General features: G+C 37.8%; 1 protein-coding gene across 3 annotated transcripts in view; it reads right to left on the reverse strand.

The window, feature by feature from the left end:
* Positions 1–24,016, reverse strand: part of INPP4B (inositol polyphosphate-4-phosphatase type II B) — a gene marked incomplete at its 3' end in the record, with an annotated part of 719,784 nt that overhangs the window by 547,531 nt on the left and 148,237 nt on the right. The gene's annotated exons all lie outside the window — the stretch shown is intronic.

Raw genomic sequence — 24,016 nt, forward strand, 5'->3', positions numbered from 1 at the left:
AACGCTGACCTTATTGACATCATAATGGGCATAACTGGGGGAAGTGCTCAGAATCTGTGTGCCTAACTGTAGCCCTCTTTCTCCATCCCTGCTATGCTTGTCCAATCTTCGTGTTTTGCCGTTTTCTTGTTTCCTGACCTGTCCTCCAGTTTCTTTCCCCAGAGTCCTGCCCACTTAGCCAGGACTTTGATATTGGGTTGGCCAAAAAGTTCGTTCGGTTTTTTTCCATAAGACGTTGCAGAAAAACCCAAACGAACTTTTTGGCCAACCCAATTTCTCTATATTGGAAGCTACTTTCACCATCGGGTACACTGATCATGATGCTGAGAGCATCTGTCTCCACAAAGTACCGACCACCAAGCCCAATAACCGTAATGCATGTACTGACCTGTTTGAATATATTCTCTACCTGGACATTAGAGAGGCCAGGAGTACAGGTTCTGGAGTCAGACCACTGAGTTGCAGTCCTGTGTCAGTTGCTTACTAACTGTCTGAATGGGAATGAGCCATTTAATTTCCCTAAGCCTGTGTCTCCTTCTGAGGAAATATCTCCAAGGGGTTATTTTGGGAATTAAATGAGATTCTATAATAAGAAGCCAAGCATATGGGCAGCGCTTAGGACGTCTAGGAGTAGGCTACCTGTGGATAGCAAGAAATATATATAAGATCTTCAAGAGCAAGAAGAATTATGAGAACCTGCAGAGCCTTCTGCCCAGGATGGAAGACTTAGAGAAGATGATTGGGTAGGGATAACTGGGTGCAGGAACTAACTGCTGGGATTATGATTCAAGGTTAAATCTTTGTCCTATGAAAATCTAGAAGTCTAGATATCTAGGTATAAGATTAGTGCCAGGAAAAAAGCAAGACTATAAATTTACCTGAAAAGCTATGATAAACCTTAAATTTCATTCAACAAGAAAGATAATTATCTCTAGAGCAACAGATGGGGATGAAAATGTAGATGTAGGTGAAAACATAGATGCTTTGGGGTTTGGAAGCATGTCTAACTGAAAGTGAGAGGGTCATTACAGTCACCTTTACTCCTGAGCCATATAAATCCATCTAAAGGACTGCTGACCCACCAATCTTGCTGAAGTGCTGCAATGACCATCAGCCAATTCATCTCTCAAAGCCCTTGAATGGATTATAGAATTACATATGATCTCTTCTGCATGACATCATCATATTGTCCAACTTTCCTTTGCAGCCTTTATCCCAATATGTTCCTACCTATTCTTAGTGCTCCAATGAAACACACTCTGAAACAAACTATGCATTTCCTGCCTTCATGGTTTTGCTCTTACAATTTCTTCTCCCCAGAAATCCCTCCAACTTTGTAAATTCCTTGCAACTCTATCCATCTTTCAAGACCTGTCTCAAATACAATCTCACTGTATGATGCTGCAACTCGAACTGTGTATAGAATATGTGGGTCCAGAAACCAAGGGATGAAAGTAGGTGTGGTCCTACTTACTGTCATTGCAAGAGACATTGAGAAATTTGTGCTTATCGTCCTCATAACTTTAGGCTTTCAGGGCAGAGAAGTCTTAGTTACCAGAGAGTAACACTTTCGCCAGGGGATACAATAAAAGTTTCATTGAACCAATCAAGATTTTAATTTTACTGAGGTATAATTACCCTTTTTAGTGTACAATTCTGAGTTTTCTTAAGTGCATATGATCAAGGTACCACCACCAAATCAAGATATAGAATAATTCCATCACTTCAAAATATATCCTCATGAACCTTTGTAGTCAAATCCTACCCCATCCTCCATGCCTCACGCCTCAATGTTTTCTACCCTTATAGGTATGCCTTTTCCTGAATGGAATCATACAGCATATAACCTTTTGAGTCTGGCTTCTTTCACTTAGTGTAATGTATGTCATTGCTTGTATCAGTAGTTCATTCCTTTTTATTGCTGAGTAGTATTCCATTGTGTGAATGTACCACAGTTTATTTAGTAATTAACCAGTTGCAGGACATTTGCATACTTTTCATTTTTGGCTATTATGAAGAAAGCTGTTATAAACATTCACTTACAGGTTTTATCGTGCTTATGTGTGAATCTAAATTTTCATTTTTCTTGAGCAAATACCTAGGAGAAGGATTGCTGGGTCATATGGTAAGTGTATGTTTACCTTTACAAGAAAATTCCAAACTTTTTGAAAGTGGCTGTTCTGTTTTGCCTACCAGCATCATTTGAGACTTGCAGATATTCTGGATCCTTGCCAGCCCTCGGTATAGGTATAGTCCTTTATATTACTTTTTATAAAAAAAACCCAAAAAACTAGACATTCTAATAGAGGAATAGAAGTATCTCATTGCGGCTTTAATTTGCTGTTCGTTAATGACTAATGATATGAGCAGATTTTCATGTACTTATTTTACATCTGTGTATCTCTTTTGGCAATGTGTCTCTTCAATTATTTTGCTTTTTATTGGGTTATTTTGTTTTCTTATAGAGTTTCGAGAATTTTTTGTATGTTCTACATAACAAGCCCAATACTAGATATGTGTTTTGCAAATATTTTCTTTCCATCCATGGCCTGGCTTGTCTTTACATTTTCTTAACAATGTATTTGAAGAGCAGATGATTCTAATTTTCATAGTCTAAACTATAATTTTTCTATAGATCATGGTTTTGGAATCTTTACATAACAAAAGGTCACAAATCCTTTCTCCAGTTATTTTTATAGAAGTTTTATAGTTTAGGTCTTACATTTAGGTCCATGATTCATATAAAGTTAATTTTTGTATACGGTATATGGTATGGGTTGAAGTTCATATTTTTTGCACACGAATATTCAATTTTTCCAGTATCATTCGTTGAAATGACTACCTTTCTACAGTGAATTAATTTTGTTCCTTTGTCAGAATCACTTGACTATGTATGTGTAAGCCTATTTCTGAAATTCCCAATCTTTTTCATCAGTCTATGTATCTATCCTTTTTCTACTACCACACTCTCTGGATTTCTGTAGTCCTATACTAAGTCTTGAAATTAAATAGTGTGAGTCTTTCATCTTTGTCCATCTTTTAAAAAAATTATTTCAGTGATTTTAGTTTCTTTGCCTTTTCAAATTTTAAAATCAACTTTCCAATTTCTATAAAAATATTTTTATATTGAGTTCTTTTATATAGGACTAGTTTTATTTTTCTTCATATTAGCATCCAGCTTTCTAGCATTTTAAATGTTTGTAAGTATTTCCAGCATCTACTTGTATACTTTTCCATTGTGGGCTTTTATTCTGTTTTCAATCTAGTAGCCTTACAATATTTTTTGCAACATTTTATTATAAAATTTTTCAAATGTACAGAAAAGTTGAAACAATTTTAGTGAATATGCAAATACCCACCACCTAGATTCTCTGATTAGATTTTACCCTCCTACTCTGGCTCTAAAGGGAAGATATCAGTGCAATTTATAAAATTTATATAATTATAAAATTTCACTGATAAAATTTGGAAAGAGCCCTGTTGAATATTGACCGATGAATGCTGACAGTCACTCTAGGCTCTTCATGTCAAACACCAGTAGACAGGAAAGGAGTCACGCACTTGACTCTGATTGTCATGAGGAGGTAGGGATACTGTTACTCAGCGGGAGAAGAGAGTAATACATTTGCAACCTGATGATAATGGGCATTTCTCTACCCTCTCCTACCCAGTGTTGATGGTAAATTGGCAAATGCAATGGTGTACACTGGCCTGTGAAGGGCATGGAAATCGAGCGCTCTGACCCTTCAGGGATTTGGATCAACCCACCAGGTAAGCCATCTAGACCAGCAGAGGTTCCAGCCAGTGGGTGAATGTACTCTGGAATGAGTACAAGTTGTTGGAGACCATGAGTATCAGTTGCAGCTACAAGTCCTGCTGCAGGGGCAGGACTGAAGTTGATCACACTAAACTTCTTCTTTTACATTTCCCCAGGAAAAGAAGCCAACCATAATCCAGGAAGAGCTGTTCCTAGATGAGGTAAGTTACTACTTAAAGCAAGTGAATCTGGGTGTAGCCTGCACCTAGATAGCCTGTTAGGCCCAGGTACTCATCTCCCTAGCTGCCAGGAGTGTTGGCTGTTAACAGCTCATGGCCGAGAAGGCAGATGGGAGCTGTCTCATCCTAGGTTACACTTCCATCCAGGGAAAGTCTGCTTCCAATGACTGGGCCCTACATCCTTCCCTAATTTGGGGCTACGTCCAAATCTCCCCATAGAATTGTCTGAGGCCTCCGTCTAATGTAACTATATTTCTTTTCAATTTCTCCCTCTGCCCACCCTGCTCCTCCTAATTTCTTACAGGAGTTGTTTCTAAGAGTACTTTCCAGTAAACCCCCTGAATATAAACTTACTCAGAATCTGGTCCCTGGGTAATCTGTCCTAAGATACACTTGCACATACTGCATCTTTAGTGTTTCTCTTTCCGTGTATCTGAGGTGCAATCTAGCCCTACCTGGTCTTAAAGCTTCCTCAGGTGTTCATGATGTGCACTCCTGACTGGGAACCAATGGCATTAAGGATTGAGTTTTGGCAGTGTTTTGACCCAATTCTGGTCATCAATTTTTAAGAAAAAATAAATATATGCCTGTCAAAGGAAAGACTTTTGCCATGTTGAGATAAATTAGTGGTGACAATATAAATTTACCTTTACAGGAGAAATATAAATATGAAGGCAGATCATCATGACATTATTTATTAGAAGATTATGGTGATGGTGTACTGAATTAAACCTACAAGGCCAGCTGACTGGCCATGAGGAATATAAGAAGTGAGTCACCCAGAGAGGTCAACCATATCGAACGTCCTCTAGTCCTGCAACATTTCTGGTTCCTGCTAGTTAATAAAACCAATCTTATTTTGTTAGAAGAAATATTTAATTCTAAGTATCTGATAATGTCCAAACTAGTAACAAAGATTTAAGTTCCTCTAGGGAAGTGATTTTTTTTTAGATGGTATAGACTCTACGGCCAGCATGTATTTCTCATCAGACAGCTGACTTTGTGTGTGAGTTTGGGCAAATCAATTTATATCGCTGGCTTCATTTCCTTATTTTCAAAATGTTCATGTTGAGAAAAATACTCCTTAGGTTTCTTCTGACTCTACAAGATGTTGATTCTCTTCCAAAAAGGAAGACCAAGTATAAAAGAGATCTAACACTCAGTGTAAGAATGGTTAGTGAAAGGAAAGTTGTATTTGTCTTATATCCATTCATGAGATAAATTTTTAATCTGTATTTTGAGCTGGAATAAATGTTAGACAGTCTGTCCTCAAATGGCTTTATTTTAAACATGAGTAACTGACCTGAAGTTAGAGCAGCATTTAGCAAGTTGAGTATCTCATCCACTCAAATATTTGTTATTTCCTTTAGCTGTGCAATCAAGAATTGTGTAAAACATTCCTGACACATCTTCCCAAGAGACTTTCATTTATCTTCTCTGATCCTTAAAAATTTCTTTTAATAGTAAGGCTGAGAGAATGGTTCTATTGTTCTAAAAAAAAAAAAGTTTAAGGAAGAAGTCACTTCCTTACTAGTAAAAACAGATTTCCTTTCATCTGCTTCAACTTATTTTTAGCTCTCAAGGTATCACTGAAACAATCAGATATCCAGACCCCTGGACCAGTGATGCTTCAGATGCAGCCACTATGGCAGACAGGAAGTAGAGAAGAGCTTTTATGTGCTTTATATACTATTTATATATTATTCCTCTGAATATGATTTCTTTGGAAGACAGGGTCCTGCTGCTTTAGCAAGTCAGAAAAACATCTATCTAGAAGCCAAAGAGTTGACAAGACACTTAATATACTTTCTTCAAAAAGCAGAGAATCCTAATGGGATCACTATGGTCCCCTCTGAGTTTCTTGGAAACTAAATGGCATTGGAAACTGTGGAGCTATTTTTTTGTCCTCTGGTAAAGTTCTGCATGAGTAGTTACCTATCATCAGACATGTTATTTTATTATAAATTACTTTTCTTTTTATCTCTCCATGTTTGGCATTAGATTGATTTTTTAAAATTAGGTACAAAGGTAGGTTGCATTATTTCTGAATTTTATTTCAGAACAGTAAAGCCAGTATTACAAAATAGTTGTTATAGAGAGGTTGAGAAGCACTAATTAAAAGAAATGTCATTAGAGGGTCGTGTGTGGTTGGCCTGTGTTCAAGAACAGGCAGTCTCTTCCTTGATGCCATCAGCACTCAAACCCATACAGAGGTTTGAGGTTTAGTCCTCATCTAGCAGAAAACACTATTCTATAGAAGAATCCTTTCGGGTATCTCTACAGCATTCCTCTAATGATCACACTCGCTGTACCAAGAGAACATTCTCCTTAAGTCAGTCAAGTGGGAAATAAGAGTTGTACATCCTTCAACTGTATTCCCGATGTCAATACATTTTTTAAAAATAGATACACTATGATTTTAAGGTTGTAATGATGATCTGTGACCTATTTCTAAAATGTTGTGTTTTTTAGAACATTTTGAAATTGTTTATCTTAATATACTCAATTCTGAATTATCTATGCTTATGGGAGTCTGATAATGAACTGATATCTGAAAATTGACTCAGACAAGGCCAAATCTTTACCAACGCTACGAAAAGGTAGCATACAGTAACTGTCTTGTCACTACTTATCCTGGGGATATAAATGAGAATTAAAATTATGAGAAGGTAGGTAGCAGTAAGTGTGTGGGATGATCTGAATTAGAAACAATCAACTGAATTATTTTAGAAAAAGGTAAGCATTTTCTATATGATTGTATACACTTTTCTGATTATTCAATACAAAAATACAATTCTTCAGTTAATTATAAAAATAAACCCAACTTCTACTCAGTGAAAAAAATAGATGCACCATGGTCTTTTCTAGACATAGAGACTTGAACGACTGAATTTGGAAGTAGATGGCAACTCTCAGGGAAGACATAGCTTCTCTTCTAGCTGCTCTATTTTCTGTTCAGCAATGGACTGACTGGCTGGTTTCAGCTAGCCTTATCCTTCATCCACTTTGAGTTCTGGTTCGGAGCCATAACATCACAATGCAAAATTCTAATTACAGGTCTTGGCTGGTGAATTCAAACTAGGCTTGATTATATTTAGACTAATTCTAAAATGGCATTTTAACAGAAAATACTAAAACTTCACATATTCCTATTAATCTGATTTCCACACTTTGTGCCAGGAACCCCAGCCAAGAAATCAACAGGGAAGCAAATCAAAATATTTCTTAGCTATACCGCATTCCAAAATTACCCACTTCATGCCAAATCCTATTGCCCATTCTTACCTATCACACCCCACCAAGGGAAGCACTTTAGTGAACATGACCATTTGTTTCTGGTTTGCTTCCAAATTAAAAAGGCATTTAGTTCCCCCTGTAAAGTAGCTATTGCCAAACAACCTGAATCTTTATTTATAGCTGGTTATTCATCTCTAAATAACCATGAAAAATAAAAGACATGGAAAATTGTAGAACCAAAGACTCTTGCTTGATATGAAATGGTTTCCAGCAAGTACATAATCTAAGCCTCTTTTTTAAAAATAAGATACTTGCAAGCTATTTAAGAATTGAAGTCACTAAAAAAAACCAGGCATTTTTTGGACTAATTATTTTTACTAGAGATGTGCTAGTTTCACCAAGCACAGTCCTAGAATTGGGCTGCCAATCCTAGAAATGTCTTCTCAATCATCTTCCTATTTCCATTCGTCAGGCATCTTATTTGAGTTTTAGGCGTAGGACTTTGGAGAAGTTTTTGAACTACCAGGACAAAGTAGAGTGGACTAAAATGGTTCTCTTCCCTTCCTCCTGGTCTACTCCATGGCTGCCATGTTATGAGACGTATTTGGACATATACCCACAACCCAAAGGTAAGCCAGACACTCTTCCCAGCCGTTCACAACAGTCAGAAAATCCAAGTATCATTTACTCCTTAGTAAATTCTCTTGAGCAAAATCCCTTCTCAGGAGACAAGGGAATAACCCTATCCAGGCCCAAGGCTATACATTTATATGGAAAGACTGCTGGCCTGAGTTTTTACTCAAATCTATATACAGTGTATGTTATTATATTGTTATAGCAGGTTGCATGCAGAAAACCTCACTTTTCCATAGTTTTACTCAGTATATACTCCTATAGACTGTAATTCCACGGCCCTTTAAACAGTCTAAAACACACCTTTATGCTAGCGTCATTTTTTCTACTCTGCATGGTCTTTTAATGAGCCATGGATCTGAAGTCAATACCCTTTCCTAGCACAGACATTATACCCCTATCACACTGTAAAGAAGAAAAACATCCTGTTCAGAGAGACTGATTCCACTTAACCTGGGGACGCCAGAACCACGTGTTTTAGTTAACAAACATGGAAGAGCCCACTGAGCCAAATTAGACTTTATGAAATTCTAAATGTAATTCAATAGTGAGATAAAAGGCATTTCAAGCAGGTGCAAATCTCCCTCCTGCTCTGCTGTGAATGCTAATTAATGAGCTGCCCTCGACTACTGGGTAAAGATTTTTTTAAAAAGAGAAGTAGGCAGGAAAGGTCAGGTGTCTAAGGCTTAAAATTAAAGAGTAAATTTTAAAGTGTCATTAATTTTGGCATTAAAGCCAACATCTGGATAATAGATGGCCAAGAAAGAAAGAAAGGAGAGAGAATAAGAGACAAAAATGAAAGGCTTTTCAAGGAGGTGGATGTCTGCAAATGCCAAAGAAATGAAAGTAGTTAATGATGAGAGAGAAAAAAAAATGAGATTTATAGCAGAAGGCAAAGACAGTCGATTTGTTCTGATGTCAATTTTTAATCTGCCTTGAAATTTCTTAAAATTCAACGTAACACATTGCATTGTATGGCATTTTAATGCTCCGTGTGCATTCAGTCTTAATAAATATGGCTGGCAAATACTGCTGTCTGTGCTTTACAATATTTCCTCATGTATAACTATCCCAAATCCATGCAGAAACAACTCAAAAGTTCAGTCATAAAGAGTAGCATTCTTTCTGCTCAGTGAGCAATCTCATCTCGCTATACACCTTGGGGAAGTTCTGTATCTTCCATTGTTCTAGTGCTCTGTGAGGTTGTCTCATCCTTGAAGCAATATCTGTAGTAAAATTATTTCATCTGCTTCTGACATTTGAAAACAAATATTCTAATGATGTGGAAAATTATTTTACAAGAAGTTAATTTAATCTTTCCATTTCCACCACTTCTCAAGTTTTTGGACATTTTTTTCCCCCAGAGAGAATATTTAATGTAATTACTTGACAAGAATCTGCCTCTCTCTTTCCCCCTCTCCCTCTCTTCCTTTCAGTTTTTAAAACGATACCTACCCAATGTAACTTGTGCAGGGAATGTAAAATAAAAATGACATCTTAAAAAATCTGAAGTGTTATCACATTATTTTTTGAAGACTTTGGCATTAATGTCAAAAAAAATGAACACTGGAAAAGGAGTCATATTTCTACAATATGTAGTGAATACAATAATGATCCTTAAAAGTCAATAAGTTATGTCACTGATAAAATAATTATAGTATCCTATTTTTCATTAAAATAGCATCACCAATTTCCCCATAATAATCTTTAACTAAAACAGACAGTGTCACTTTAACACAGACATATGACAGATGGTTTGCAGAGCAAGCCTCACAGGAAGAACTTGGGCACCTAGATAACTGGATTATTACCCTGACACCTTCATGTACCTCACTGCTATAGAATAACTTCCTTATCTAACTGACAAGGATTCGGTGATAGATGAAAATCATACTTAGCAATAATTTACAAGACAAAATCAGCAACTTATTTTACTGAAAAAGATGAAGTTAAAGTTATATTAACCAAGATAAATATTACAGTTAAATTACAAAAATGAACACTAATTTTACCTTATGTGAGGTCACATCAGTATGACAGATTCAGTATTTTTAATTATCCTAATGAATAAATGTAGAAAAATTATTTTCATTTACTCTGTCACAACCTTATCCAGACAACCAACTAGCCTTAACATGGAGTAACTATTTTGATTACGTAGACAAAAACAACATTTGAGAGATTAAATGAATCCTTAACATTTAGAAGTATTATACCAATACGTACTAAAATACTGTTTTCATGCCATGCATGAAGTATGAGGAAGTACAAGTTGATAATAATTTTATACTTTTAGTTGGAGAGGAAATAATAAGACTGACAACGTAAAAGATAACCTCAGAATTTTGCGTACATTTTAAATACATAAAATTTGTTTGGGAACAAAATGTATTGCCTTGCTTCTATATGAAGCTGAACATCTTTAGAGTCTACCCTGATAAGCACCAATCTTTTGTGTATATTTATCCAATAAAATATTGATTTTTCCTCCCAGTAGCACCTGTTATTTGCCGTGCACAGAAATGGAAATAGAGAGTTGTTGGATGACTTAAATTGTATGCAGAGGTAGCTTTGTTAGGAAAATGTCAATAACCTGCATTTCCTATGCCTGCTCCAATCTCACCGAGGTTCGTAATCAGTAAAGAGAGGTTAAACTCTAGCTATTCCCCAGTCCAAGGTAGAAGTTTCAAGATAAACTCAGGTTCATCAACATTGAATCAATAATTCATTACTCAGTATGTCTACCCTTCTCGGGGATAAAAAAGTAGTGTGACTATTAATATTTTTTCCTGCTTCTCCTCTCATTTTTCTTAAAATGACGCTGAAGTTGATTTAAGACAAAAAATGTTAATTTTCTACTTTTACCATTATTACTAAAGACATTTGCAAAGGTTTCTAATGAAAACACCAAACGATGAACAATGAATTTGTGAATTATGCAGAAAATAATTTTTCTATAAAATTAAATCCTGAGCATTAGGAGGTAAGGAGATCTTGAAGTTCAGCACAGCGTAATCCAAATGAATAACTTCTTACTAATTTATCAGCACTGCTCTACATCTGATTTGATAAAACATAGGTAACTTCTATAAAAAGAGAGATGGTTCATTCACTGACAATCTGACTTTTATATCAGGGCACTGGCCCATACTCAATGTGAAGACGGTCCTGCTGTTCTAACAGATACTGCACAGTTGAACATCTTTAGAGTAGCCATGCTGATGCGTCCCTCCAGTTTTAAGAAAGCTGGCAATGCCCCTTCCCATATGCAGAAGAGAGAGATTCTTTTTCTTTTCTTATTGAAGTGTAGTTGATTTACAATGTTTCAGGTGTACAGCAAAGTGATTCAGTTTTATATATGTGTGTGTGTGTGCACGCGTGCATGTTCTTTTTTAGATTCTTTTCCATTACAGGTTATTACAAGTATTGAATATAGTTCCCTGTGCTATACAGTAGGTCCTTGTTGTTTATCTATTTTATATACAATAGTGTTATATGTTAATCCCAAATTCCTAATTTGTCCCTCCCCCCTCTTCCCCTTTGGTAACCATACGTTTGTTTTCTATGTCTGTGAGTCTGTTTCTGTTTTGTGAATAAGTTCATTTGTATCATTTTTTTTTCAATCCCACATACAAGCGATATCATATGATAGTTGTCTTTCTCCATCTGACTTACTTCGCTTAGTATGCTAATCTCTAGGTCCATCCATGTTGCTGCAAATGGCATTATTTCATTCTTTCTTATGGCTTCTTTAAGAGAGAAGTTACATGCTGCTGTGTAAAACAAAATGTGTCCATCAGTCAATGAGAAGAGCTTATCCCATTGACTTCCTGTATGCAGGCAAATCCTCCACAGGATGGGGGACAGAGTACAGAGTGGGGACGGGATGGGGACAGGTCAGTTTCACTACAGCATGCTCTGGAGCACAAGGACAAAAAGAGGACTCTCCACATCCCCACTTTAAAACACAATTTGTTCCCTTACGTGCCATCTCCTTCGGTATCTTTGGTTTGATAGTGAAACCTGGAACTACAAGAGGACCAGGAGCTGACACGTATTTAAACATGCTGCGTGACGATGACTCTTGCAGCATTTCTATTTGTGATTGCTGAAAATAAATTCGTTACTTCATTTTTTTTAATCTTCACTTCATCCTTATGTTGTGAGCCATTTCATGGAGATGAGAAATTTAAGATCATTTTAAGCTCATTAGAAGCGTTTTTAGCAGATGAGACTGGGACAGATAGGAAATTTAAAAGCCAATGTAAGGGAGGAATCCAAAAAATCATACATGCTGCTTTAAACATCTTATTTTAACTGAAAATATAGATATATTGCCAATCTTCTGAGGTTGAAACAAGACCTTTTCTTTGAGTACACCTACTCTAATTGGCAGACCATGACTGTCTTTCTTAAACAAAATGCAACTGCATGCATCATTTCAACTTGGGTGTCTCCAAAGAGAAGTCTGCAATAAAGGGTTGACTTAGTAAGCTTGGGTGTGTGTTCAAAGAAACAATTGGCTCCTGGGAGATAATCTCTAAGCCCTTAGAATATTCTGCCTGGTAAGACTGTATACCTGGGGCCTTGGGCCATGGCAAATAGTTTATGCTAACAGTGCAATGTGATTCATGCCTGTACTTTTGTCACCTAGGGCCCGGACCGCCACTCAGTTTGACATCTGGGAGAGCTGGAGACTGAGTAGGTCAGTCTGCTGCCTATGTGACTGGCCCCAGTAGGAACCCTGGACACAGGGTCCAAGTGAGCTTCCCTGGTTGGCAATACTTTCTATACATCCCATATCATTGCAGGGAGAATTAAGTGTTGTCCATACAGCTCCGCTGTGGGAAGCAAACTGAAACTCTTGCCTGGTCTCTCCCAGACACTATCTTACACACTTTTCACTTTTACTGATTTTAATCTGTATTCCTTTGCTGTAATAAACTATAACTATAACTATGAGTATAACAGCTTTTCTGAGTTCTGTGAGTCGGTGGAGTGGATTATCAAACCTGAGGGTGGTCTTGGGAATCCCCTGTACCAAAGTGAGAATTTAAAAATACTTACAAAACAATTGATATAAAATAAATATAAATTCGTAAACTCTTCCTTTATCTATTAAAGTTGTCTTCCGACACCAACTTTGGCAGCTTTTGTGAAGTCTTTTCAAACATGAAAATGAATTTAAATTAATTCGATTAATTTATAAAAAGACCAAGTCTCTTTCCTTTTGCATCCATATTTTACCAAGTTGCAGAAGTCATAATTTGGTTATTTAATGAGTGTGACAAACAATTTCTGAACAAAGAGTGTAACTCTTTGAAAAACTAAAACAAAGCGCTTTCCCTATTACAAGGGAGTAGAAAATATTCCCACGGAGTATCGGTGTGTGAAGTTAAAAATATCCTCCTCCCAGGGACTCTGATCATGGGATTCCGAGAGACAGACAAGGAAATGGTACCTGGCATTTCATCATCAAAAGGAATAGATTTCTGTTTCAAAAGTTCAGTGTTATAAAAGTACTTAATAGAAAATAACTTTGGTACCTATAAGATATCAATCAGTAGCGTTGGAAAGAAGCCAAAAACAAGAGTATTTTAGCAATTGGGGGTGGCAAGGAAGAAAGTATTATACAATAAAAGCATTGCAATAATCATGTATTATGTATATATGTACACACACACATACATGATACATGGAAAGCCTCTCAGAAGAATTTAATTCTTGGGTTTTGAGACAGATGACTCTTGTAGGTAAGTGAAGGTTAACTTAGCCAAAACGTTTACTTACTTTTTGATTCTCTAGCGATACGGCACTTGAGCTCCCAAGTTATTTTTAATGGAGTACATGCCTATGACATATACAAACAGCTTCGCACCCTTAAATGTGTAGCCCTGGAAGAGAAGGACTTATTTTCCCAGGGTGTTTTGTTTGTGTATCTGTGGAAGAGGAGGGGCACTAGAAGAGTTATTTTATAAAAACTTCTGTAAGGCACTGAGAGCACAAAACAGGACTCATGGCGACAGTGGGATAGACCACAGGACTAGAGGGAGGGAACAGAATTTCCCCATCAGGGAGGCTTTTGCAGGACACTGGTGCACAGAACAAGCGTGGTGATTTAAACAGAACACCAGACCAGTCTCCACGTGGAAGAGAAATGGAAAAGCATTTGGTGGCTTTCAAGGGGCATCAGTGAACAGGCTGTAGAAGAGAGAAGTGCTCTCTACCACTTGAAGGATAAAAGGACTCCCCATGCCTACCACCTTTTGGGAAAAAAGCCATACAAATGCCTTTTTGTCAAGTTATTGTGACCCTATGTTTTATACTCTGGGCTGGAACACCTGGAGATACAGGAATCACACATGTAAACAAGCCAGCAGATCGGAATACAATCTATCAAGTATTACAACACGTATAAGTATACAATGATCTAAAAAAGGGAGTACCAGAGCCAATGTGTATGGGGGAAAGGGAGGGAAATTTGGGAAAGCTTCACAGAGGAACTGGTGCTTGAATTAAGTCAGGAAAAGTGAGTATACATTTATCAGGCAGCAACGGGCTTGATGAGAATTCCAGGCAAACATCTAGAGGCAAAAGAGAACATGGTATGTTCCAGGACTAGTCATTATTTGAGTAGGCTAAAGCATAGGGTATACATGCAGATGGAGTGACAGTAAGTAAATCTGGAAAGGTATAACTTGGATTTGTCCATTGCAAAGCTCCTTCAATTTACATGCATCATAAAACTTGCTTTGGGATCTTTGTGGTCAGCATGCTTGCAAGTGGGGGAGTTGCTACCAGTTGACAAGGCTGCCCAGTGGATACGTCTGCCAAGATTTTGTTGGATTTTGTGAAAAAAACACAAAACAGGAAATTGTTAGAAGGCAATCTGGACCTTCACAAATGGCTCTACCAACAAGGACTGCACATATATGATCCCTTTGAGGGAACTCAAGATATTACTACCAAAAAGTTTCATATAACTTGTCCAAGAGCATACGATTGGTTATTTACAGAGCTACGAGTATGAGAATATTCTCAGACTAGAGATAAGTCTAAGTTAAACATTGGAGTCTACTATAAAAATTCCTCCCCTCCACTCCTACTTAGGCAAAAGAGCTCCACTACCAGTAATTCCCAAATAGCTCAACAGTCACAAAACTTAGAAAGGGCTGAGAAATTAGAAGAGAGGCAGAAAGGGAGTTTGGTAATTTAAAAATAAAAAAGCTGATCATTTAATATGATTTCATATATGCCATTAATATTCCATCGCATTTCCCCGAGTGTTCAGGGACATTATTTTGAAAAGGCATCCTTGATATTCAGCCACAGCCATTTCAGCTTGAAATGAAGAGCCAAAATGCATTTAACTAAATATACCTTGGTTGCATTATTCCTATACGAGAAAAAAGACACTTCACTATTACTAATTATTTGGCAAGATTATAACTGGACTAAATTAGCATAAGACTACAAAAAAATTACCCAGAGTGATAATCCAAACCTCAAAAGGTCAGTTTGAACACTGCATGCTGGTTATATATTAATAAAAGTGAATAAATCAAAGAACATGCCTGTGACTTCGAACATTTCTAAAATTTAATATATTTTAAACTGCTGCCCAAAAAAGTGGATATTTATTTTCTCTAACATTATTCCCTGATTCAGACTTAAGTATGCCTTCCATAATTCTGAAACGCGTAACAGTGAGTGATATATGAAAGGAACACTGCAGCTTCAGGTACACTTCTTCCCAATTTTACAAGCCATGGCAATATTACTTAATAAGCAGAAGCTGACTTCTGCCAACATAGACCTCTACTTGCTTGAGACAGGGAAATATATAGTAGTTTACAAGAAGAACATTTGAATAATTACCATTTTATAGATCCTCCTTGACTGCAGAGAAGAGAAAAAAAGCCAATTGCACTTTAGAGCAGTCCTTCATTGGGGAGATGTTTTTAGTGAGTAATATTTCAAAGACTGTTCAAGGATGAAAAAAATATTTTATAAACAATAAATATTTTAGTAACTCCATGGTGAAAATTTCATAGTATGGGTTTTTTATATGGTATATTTTCATTCCACTGAAATTCCACTAACTGCAATCATTTCTAAAATTACAAACGGTCAAGAGTTTCCCTACCAAGTTAAAGTCATCTGTATATTTCCACACCAATTACACTTTCTAGAGAATCAAATAGGTTTCTACATGTAAATGTGTCCATAGTATTTAAAAAATACTTATCAAGACAAATCAAATAGGTAAGTTTATGAAAATTATCTACTGCTATATAATAACAAGAGATTAACTGCACATAATATATGAGCCATAAATAGATTTGATTTAAAAACTAGATTATTGAACTTAGTGAAACAAATGACAAGGTACAGATTTACAAATCTCAGAAGGCTTATTTTCAACATTGGATGCAACTGAACCCCTAAGCTGTTGATCCGATTTTCCAAACTCTAGAATCAGGTGGGAATTGAGACCAGAAATGCTTCCAAGACACTAAGACTGTAGCTTGTACTCCCTAGATAGCCCATAAGGATTTATTAAATCCTCTAGAATGCTAGAGTTTAAATGCTTACATGGTATAAGTGAATATTCCAGTTCTCAACTAACGGAAAGTGGACGTCAAGACAAACTTAGGGAGGAAATGACAAAGCCACCAACTGTAGGTTAAGAACGCTTAGTAGGGGAAATGCTGATTCTGATACCTTGGCTGCCAACTTGAAAAACAATATATAGTTGTACCTTGGGTCAAAGCCAAGAAATGAAGTCCAAGTTGAGAACCAATCCGAGTCCAGTTGGCCCTCTGTGGGAGCTGCCCTGATAGTATAACATGCCCCACAAACAACTTCAATTATAAATGATCATCTTCATTTATTCCTGGGTTCCATATGCAATTTAAAATTTGGAAAAGAGAAAACCTTTGTTAAGAGAAAATAGCTCCAACAGAGGGAAGATTATGTGTCTCCTTTACTTCCACTCTCTAGAAATTAGAAAGCAGGCCATCCAACCCAAGAAAAACTGAAGAGCAGAAAAAATTCATTATATAGGAGATATGGGATGATGACTAAAACTCGTTATTAAGAATAAAGTAGATTGGGAGAAGCAAATCTGTTGTATGGAATGGTTTTACTTCCTGATCACTCGAAACAGTGATGATTTCAGGAGGAAAAAATCAGGATTCTTCAGAAAAGTGGAAAGAAACAAAGAGTTTTGCAACTAGTAAGATGGGGGATATTTTTTAATTGAAAGCTGTAAGTGTTGAGAGTTACTAAGAAAGAACATCAGAGAGAAGAAGATGTGAAATTGACCCAGTGACAAAGAACGTGCTCCAAGGAAGAGGGGAACTGAGAGGATTATGCCAACGGACGCATGAGATTAGAAGGAGTATTTGATTACTTTTTCTTATTAATTTTCAATTCATTTCAAATGGGCCTCAAAGGACTTTCTAAAATAGCTATAAATACCAAAGCATAAAATTAATCAGTGAATAACCACTGAAAATTCAATAAAGCTCTGATTGGGGTCTGGACACAGAAATACAGAGTATAAGGTCTTCTAGAGTTGCATGAGCTGGGAAACAAATTCAGCTTGAATTTTTCCAGGATTCAAAGCAAAAAGGGATGCGGGAAGAATGAAGTTACTAATTCTTTCTCTTGCGCGGATCGCCCTTCCTCAGGAAAACCCTTGAAGGAAAAACGAAAGCCTTGGGCTGGTCCAGGTTGCATGAGCTGTGAGGGTTCTGCAGGGCAAAGCCAGGCAGGGAGATGATAACCAGAAATAGCAAGAAAGTGGGAGGCATGGAGAACACCAGAGCCTCTTGGTCGCCATATTTAAATTTCAAGGAATAGATGACACAGTCCCGGTGACTGTGAATGATACGGATATTTACTAAGATGTTCCAAACAGTGTGGAATGTTGTAGGACTCTCCATATATATGACCCAGGTCCCACATTTCTCATCCCTGCCAGGCTCGGGGAACACCTACCCTGCCAAGATGACATTGTCCTTGTCCCCGTACCAATCTGTGCCCTGCCCTCCCCTTCTTTATTTGTTTTCCTCTCCACCCAGTTCTTCCTGCACCATCCTATGGAACCGCTGTCCCAGTGTGGCACACCTGACTAAGTTTCACTCTGTGCCTCTTTGCCTCACAGAAACACAACTCCAGCCTGACTGCACATCTGCCCTATTCATTCTCCCAGGACCCACAGTCCATGGATGGACACTTAAGCTGCACTCAGCCGCCTCTTACAGGCATCTGTCTTTTCCAGGCCATTATTTTTCCTTATGTTACAGAATTATAGTTTAGATAATTTTGCCTTCAGTACATTTTCCTAATTCATTTTATCACCCAAATAAGCTGTGTAATCAATACTAAGTCATGCTCTTTAGTAAATAACTGAAGGTCATTTCTTTATCATGTATCTCACAACTGCTGCAGGCGATATACTTTATTTTCTTTATGAATACTGAAATAAGAGCAAGATTCTAACAGGAAACACTACAGGACTATATACACGTCCCTAAATATACCACGATGTTTCTTGACTCCGTGACTTTGTATATGTTATTTTCTTTTTCTGGGATGTTTTCCCGTAACATTTTTATCTGGCCAATATTACTCCTCCAAGAGTCCCCTCTTTTCTGATACATGTCCTGAGCCGTCTCAGGAAGCCAACAGTCATCTTTTGTGTCACTGCTGCACTCTGTATATACACTAATGGAAAAAAAAAATCTCTCACAGCAATTAATTTACATGTTTATTTGGTATATACTCTACTGAGAAGAAGAACTAGTACTTCAAGTGAAGGTCCCAGTACATTGGCAGACAATAAATATTTGTGAAGTAAGTGAAATTTTCTCAAATTGTAATCTCTTACTCAAAAAATATGTTGAATTGCTTTCAACAGGCACGGCCAAGCTGCCCATGATAATCTATTTGGTTAGGTTTAAACCAAGAAATTATGATTCCTTCGAAAGACTTACCCACATTCTGTTTCAAGGCCATTTTGGAAGAAAACGGCCACAAGATATTTGAAGAGCTAGTGATATTTCTCTATTCAGTAGTATCAAGTCTCAAGATCTGTGATACTAAACTTCTTAAAGGAGTAGCCCTAGCTGATGGTATAGCGTGGGACACAATACAGTTCACATTAGAGCATTAAAAAGCCTCAAGGTTGTTAGAGATAAACATTTGTGAGTAAACAAATTCAGCTTCACATTAACACATATGTTCACATACGGCTGAGTAGTTCTTTAGAAAATAATATTTATCTGCCTCCTTTCCTGTAGAGTCATGTTCACAAGTAAGTACTAAGTTCTGATTTCACGCAATTTTAAAAGTCAAACAAACTTTCTTTATCTTGCAAAATAGAAAGGAAAGTAGGAGGGGAGGAAGGAAGGAGGGAGGGACAAAGAGAGAGAGAGAGAGAATGAGAAAGGGAAAGAAAGAGAGGGAGGAAGGGAGTGAGGGAGGGAGGAAGAAAGAAAGATGGGAACTACCATCTGCATGACAAAGTGAATTGACATTTATACATTTAATAACCTTTTCCACCATGCACTATCTTGTATATAGCTTTGGAGGTTTAGCAAGAAAGTGAGTGACATGTTTAGCTATATTTTGCTGGTAAGAGATCTGGTCGCCATCAGCACCATGCCTTTTCAGGTCAGCATCCAGTTCTTAATATCCTTTTAAGACACAACAGGGCATCTTTTATTGATCCATTAATATACGACTCAGGTGTGCTGCAAAGCACAAAGACACTGCCTAAGAGCTTGAGCTAGCAAAGTGCCCTGCAAGCGGGGCAAAGGATGATCTGGAGGGTCTTGGCCTAAATGCAACACGGAGAAAAACGTTTCAAAGGTCATTTTTGTTCTTTTACACTAGAGAAAATATTCACCATATAAAACAAACAATATAAGAGGTGCGGTCAGGAAAAGACATACAAGGAGAGAAAGACATATTTTGAAAAAATCGCAAAGTCTTCTAATTTTGACTTCCCACTCCCCAACTTCTATAGTGGTTTTATCTGCTATCTCCTGCCTTCTGCAACAGCTCCCCACAGGGGACCTGGCTCCTTCAAAATTTCCTTCCCTTAAAAAGACTAGGTTGGGGCTTACTGCGCTCTTGATTTAGTGTAAATTTAACATTGAAACAATCTTGAAAGAAACCCGGCTCCCCTGCAGAGAACTGCTGGAAAATTAGCAAAAAGGACCAGAGAAGGCATTGTAAATCGTCACCTCCCACCCCTCCAACAGCCTCCCTGGCGCCTTCAACTTCATTAAAAAAGCCAATTTAGACCTTTAAAATGGCTCCCAATACTGACTTTTCTATCTCAGTGAAGAGTGAAATTGACCTCTTTGTAAAGCACAGCAAGGGGGAGAAATTAGTTTGGAGGGCCCCCAGCACCTGCCCCGTCACCCACCTCCAGAGACCAAGAATCACAGGTCCAGGGCCTTTTCCCTGGCATCTGTTTTTAGAAAAGCATTCTCAGAAGCTGTTTACAGCCAACAACTGGTCTCTTATTTCCACCGCTGTTTCAAGTTCTGAATATAATTCTCAGTTATCATAAAGCCTACGATTCAGTCTGTGATGACCAGCTGACCTGCGGGACTTGACAGGACGAAGAACTCGGCAGGAACCATCAGTTTAAATCCATCACCGCGAGTATGATGCTCTAAGCGCATCTTAGCCCTCCAATGTGTCTCATTTCCTTCTCATCTTAACATTATCTTCAGCTGTAACTGTCACCACATTTTCTAGTAAACTCTAAAAGCCCCGTGAAAAAACTCAGAGGGGAATGACAGCCCTTTTGACATCAAGACTTGCATGTGATTTAGAAGCATTTTGAAACAAAGAAAAAGAGGAGTGGGCCCAAAATGCTTACAAGGGCAGGCATTTTGCTGTTGTTTTTTGTTAATTTTACTTTCCAGGATCCATATCATCATAAAACATATGTCACAAGATCCATGTTCGGAAAACAGATGCTACTAGAAAAATGTCTCCTGATTAATATTGTAATACTCAGGTTGAACATTTAATAAGGTCAAACCATGATATACATTTATTAGAATCAGGAAGAGGTAGGAAACCACTAAAGAAAATGTCAGAGCAGGTACCACATGTCTCAAAATCATTAATAAGATCATACCTACTTATCCATCAACAATCCAGACTTAGAAACACAATCTCAGCATCCTAGTTATCCTGACCCGGACAGCCTCAATTTATCTTCTGACTACTGAGTACTCTGTTTGCCTTCTCTCTTCTCTATACTTCCTCAGTCTAACTCAGGAGAGGGAGAAGGTGGGGTGGACACATCTCAATGACAAAAATCCCTAAACTACTTACCCTGGGTTTCAAAAACCCCTTTGTTTATGCCTTCCCTTTGAGAAACTAAGTGGAGCTCCAAGTTAAGAAATGTAGGGGAGAACCAGAAGGCTTGAGTTTCACGTCTGACTCTGCCACTGAGTATCAGTAAATGAATAAATAATTTAGACTGCTGCATGGCCTTACACACAGGAAAGGGGTGTTCTGTTCATCACCTAGTCTGGTCAGCAGTACATGTCTATTGGTAAATCTCTCATGTGTTTTATTGACATGAATCAATCCCCAGAGCTCAGTCATCAGGGTTGGTAACCGGACCTTAAAAACCATTATCCACTGAGGTGCAACCACCTTAGCCTGACTAGGCTGAGGTTAACTAAGTAAGCCTGCCTTTACTACTTTTTTCAAAAACAAATCCCATAGGTTTAAAGCAGGGATTCCACACTCATATGCCTATGGGGCCAGAGAAGCATCCTATGTGAGCGGCATGGATAAATGCACATCGTGTAATAGTGGGGGGGTGGGGGGGGGTGGGGGGATGGCAGAGACACTGAATGAAAGGAGAATGTGGGCCTTTAGGAAAGGGAGTAGACATTGCTCAGCTCCAGTGAATTACCCCCAGATCTTCTAGCTGGTTTTTTTTTTTACACCTGAAAAACTAAAACTTGCAAGAGAAGCTACTCATTTAAAACTCTGACTTATTAAAATAATGGGGAACAAACAAATCTATGGGTCCTATCCAGCTTCTGTGAATTATCAATTCATGATCTTGGCTCTAAACCAATGGGAAAGGAGATATAGAGTTTGAGAGTGCAGACAGGTCTGCACTGATCCATCACATCCATCAATGTCCTGACCTTGAATCAGCTCCTTCTACCCAAGGACAACTCTAAAACCTCAATGTTATCCTCAAGCACCCTCCTAACACAGAGCCTCTCACTCTCAACAGAAGATCTTGATTCCTAATTCATAAAGAAAATCAGACATTAGGAAACAACTGCCTCATCTTCCCATTCTCAATCTACACACTTAACTAACATTGAAACCATCCAAACTCAGAGGAGAGGTGATCCTTCTCCTCTTTAAGTGGAATCCTCCCAGCATTGCCCCTAATACCTCACCTCCGTTAATTATCCTCTTCTCTCAAAGATCTTCAACTTCATCCTTCTGCTCAACTTAGCAACAATTTCATCTTTGGAGGGGACAAAGCTCCTTTGACTGCCTACTGCCTTCTCCCCTTATTTCCTTTAAATTAAAGCTTATTTTTCATACTGTTCGATAACCTTTACTATTATATTAGCATAGATTTATAGAACAGGAAGCAACCATTATTTTTATTGACATATGCTAAGTTTGCTGACTCCCCAAAAACATATTACTTAATGCCATCTATTTATCTGATAAATATTTATTCTCCTAGTTAAATACAAAGCACTGCTCACAAATGGCTCATTCTAAATCCCAGCGGAGTTCAAAGCTCCTCAACACAGTTGACTCACTCTGCCATGGGTCATGGATCTCCCGCTTACACGTCATAAAGACAGAATAAAATCAAAGTAGGGAAATGGGCCCAAATTGTTTAGTTGACAGGAAACACTTATCTATGAGCACAGCCAATGTCTTTATTATACACTGAGTCTTAATGATATTAAAATAAGTTTGGATTAGCTATTCTATTGATATTCAGTTTGTGACTATAGATGGAAGTATAAAAATTCCATATGTATAAAAGAGATTGTGTTTCTGAAAGTTTCAACACAAAAGTCAAAATATGAGACAGACAGGCATGTAGGTAATGTGGGCAATGGTTCTAATGGGTAATCTTTTATGTTGATTATGATCATGTTTTCCAAACCATGAGTTAGACGCTAGAGTGGGCTATAAAATCAATTTAGTAGATTGCGGCAAGCATTTTTTAAAAGAAATTACATAGAAGAGAATAGAAAATGGAGTGCATGGCACATAAAAAATGTAGTATTTATGCCATGAAAACTATGCAGATTGGTATGTGTGTACATGTGCAGTGGACCACAATATAAAATATATTTCTTACTGTGGATTGGGGAGATATATATACAAGCACTGGTCATAAATGAGTAACCTATATTCTCTGTCTACACCTCTTCACTTCCTGATCTCAATCTGTTGTTTCTGCTCTAGCAAATCCACTAAAATTGCTCTTGATAATGTCACTGACAACCTTCTACTTGTCAGATTTGAGGGGCCACCTTCAGACACAGTCATAGTTGAATTCTCTGCAGTGCTGCACATTGCTCATACCTCCTTCTTACTTGTGTTGCCTTTGGTTCTGTGACATCACTTTCTAATGATTCTCCTGCTATCTCCCTGGCGTATCTCTCTAGATTTTGTTCCCTGGTTCCCCTCCCTCAGTCTTCTCCAGAAATCCCGGTATTTCTGAAGAACAAAGCATGGGCCTCAGAGATGCCACACACACTAAGATTGAACTTTACCTATGCCACTTATCACCTCCAATACTACCTCCCTAGCCCCATCCACCACCGTCTCTCGCCTGGATTATTGCAGTAGCCTAATGACTCATCTCCCCTTGTGTTTATTCTCAAAGGGTAGCCAGAGTGATCCTGGTAAGAAGAAAGTCAGATCAACTCATTCCTTTGATCAGAACCGCTCACTGGCTCCATGACCTCCTTCGGGTCTTTGCTCAAATAGCATCTTCCTCGTGAGAATTTCCAAACCTCTCTCTTTAAATATGTCATTCTAATGCCACTACAAGATGCCCTGTCCCTCTCTCCTGCTTTATTTTTCTCCATAGCCCTTGTCTTAAATA

Source organism: Grampus griseus (genome assembly GCF_964374135.1).
Source record: "Grampus griseus genome assembly, chromosome: 4".
In the NCBI taxonomy this organism is placed as follows: Eukaryota; Metazoa; Chordata; class Mammalia; order Artiodactyla; family Delphinidae; genus Grampus; species Grampus griseus.